The sequence below is a fragment of the Pseudophryne corroboree genome, unplaced genomic scaffold (genome assembly GCF_028390025.1).
Source record: "Pseudophryne corroboree isolate aPseCor3 unplaced genomic scaffold, aPseCor3.hap2 scaffold_2163, whole genome shotgun sequence".
NCBI classification, from domain to species: Eukaryota; Metazoa; Chordata; class Amphibia; order Anura; family Myobatrachidae; genus Pseudophryne; species Pseudophryne corroboree.
Genome location: NW_026968808.1, coordinates 57501 through 60000, shown reverse-complemented (window position 1 = coordinate 60000; position 2500 = coordinate 57501).

The window sequence follows — 2500 nt, the reverse complement described above, 5'->3', positions numbered from 1 at the left end:
GGGGCGAGCGCCCTTCGCTGGGCGAGGGGGACGCTTCCCCGGCACCCCTGGCGGCGTCGGACGCCTGCGGGTGCCGGCGGACGGAGCAGACCGCGCCGCACGGGGTACGGGTGCGGGGCCCGCCCGGCTCCGGAGACCGGAGCGCTCGGGCGGACGCCTGGGGACCGGACGCCCTCTCCGGGCGGAGGGGTTCCGGGCGCGCCGTGGGCAGAGGGAGGGTCGGGTTCGCCTGGAGCCGGCCGAGACCCCTGGGTTCCGGCCGAGCGATCGTCCCTCCCCGCCGGGGCGCGGGGTGCCACATCGATCGGGTTGCGGAAATGGGAGACGTGGGGCCCTTCTCTCGCGTCAACCGCAGCCCTCCGTTTTCTCTTTTCCGGCTTGACTCTGTTCGCCACCTGTGATGCTCTCTGGCCGGTTCCCTCGGGCGTAGCGGGACGGGCGGCGCGCGCGACGCTCTCAGCGGAGCGTCCTCCGACGCTTCCCCGGGCTCCTGGAGCCGCCTCCCGGCCCGAGGGGTGCCCGTCCGCACTCATCGGCTGAACTTCCGCGAATTGCAGTACCCGATTCGGCCCGCCGGGGGGCGCTGCCGCCGGGGGAAGAGGGGGACGGGCCGGGCCTGGCGCCGGGCTCCGCCGGACGCCCGGCGCTGCCCCGTCTCGGCCTCGGAAGGGGGAGTCGGGGGAACGGGAGGCCGGGAGTCCCGGAGAAAGAGAGAGAGAGAGAGAGAGAGATAGAGAGACCTCCGCGGTTCCGCCTTCGACCGCCGGGGGGCGCCGCGCACCCGTCCGCACGGGCCCGTCCCGGTGGCTCCCGGCAGGGCTCTCCCAAACCCTCTCCCAGGGCCCCGGTCCGGGAGCCCGACTGCGTCCGCTCTCCGCTTCCAGAGAGGAGGCTGTCGGACGGGGAGAGCTGGTACCGGGCTCCTGGAGCCCTGCCTGGGCAGCCTATGGAAGGGAGGGAGCCCTGGCCCTGCTGCTCTCCGAGCTCCGGCCCTGCTGCTCTCCGAGCTCCGTGCCTGCTCTGCCACGGGTCCTTTCGCAGGAGCTCCAGGGAAACGGGCTTTTCGGCCCCTGACAGAGTCCCGGCTCTCTCGCTCGCCTCGTTGGTACCTACTGATCCGGCGGAGGTGTTCTCCGGCGGGTAGCGACACGGACGGCCGAGGGCGCGCTTCACCCAGGCTTCAACCGTCTCCTCCCCGAGCCCCTGGAAGTGCAGCTGGGCCGCGGGCGCCCCGGTCCGCACTCATCTGCGAAACTTCCACAAATTGCAGTACCCGATTTGGCCCGCCGGGGGGCGCTGCCTCCGGGGGAGAAGGAGACGTGCCCGGCCCGTACGTCGGGCTCCAACGGATGCCCGCCGTGGACCCTTTATAGGCCCCATCCTGGTCCTGCCATGCTGTTATCGGAGCTCCACGGCTATCTTGTCACTAAACCTTTCGTTTGAGCTCCAGGGCTTTTTGCTTTTTGTAACCCGGTTCCTGGAGCCCTGCCTGGGCAAAATCGGATGCAAGAAGGCCCTGCCCATGCTGATCTCTGAGCTCCGCGCATCTTCTGTCACGGGTCCTTTCGCAAAAGCTCCAGGGAAACAGGCTTTTCGGCCCCGGACAGAGTCCCGGCTCTCTCGCTCGCCTCGTTGGTACCTACTGATCCGGCGGAGGTGTTCTCCGGCGGGTAGCGACACGGACGGCCGAGGGCGCGCTTCACCCAGGCTTCAACCATCTCCTCCCCGAGCCCCTGGAAGTGCCGCTGGGCCGCGGGCGCCCCGGTCCGCACTCATCCGCGACACTTCCGCGCTGGAGTCCGACGCTCGCCGGCCGCGTCCCCCGGCCCGCGGGGGCCCGGGGGGAGGCCCGACGCGTGCGGGGGGAGGCGGCGGGCGGCGGGGGCGCCCCCGCGCCACCCGACGGCGCCCCCCGGTGGCCAGAGGCGGCTCGGAGCGAGACGATCGGGGGGGGACGGCGGCGCGTGACCCGCCCCGGCCCCCTTGGCCCAGCGGACGGGCAGGCGGCTCCCGGGCGCCCCCCCCGATCCCCGCCGCGGCGCCCCCCGGTGGCCGCCTGACGCCACTGCGGGGGGTGCAGATTCCGTGTGTCCTCTCGGATAAAAACAAAAGAAACGATTCCCGTCGGGCGAAAGTAAGTGGGACGCAGGGCCCCGGGCCCCGACGGTCCGCGCGCGCGGCGCCCCCCGCTGGCCGGTCGAAGGGAGGACAAAAATAAAATGAAAAAAATTTCAAAAAAGCACTCGCCCCAAACAGACGAAAGGTACCCGGTCCGCCCGGATGAACCCTCCCCCGTGTCCCCGCCGCGGCGCCCCCCGCTGGCCAGCCGAGGTAATACACGATTGAGAGGGGGGGAGTGAAAAACAGGGGCAAAAAATGAAAAACACCCCACCCGTTTGAATGCAAAGTCCCGGAGCGGCCAGGGGTGGACGCCGGTCCGCGCGCACGGCGCCCCCCGCAGGCCAGTTGAAGGGAAGAACGGAACGAGACTTAAAGATAA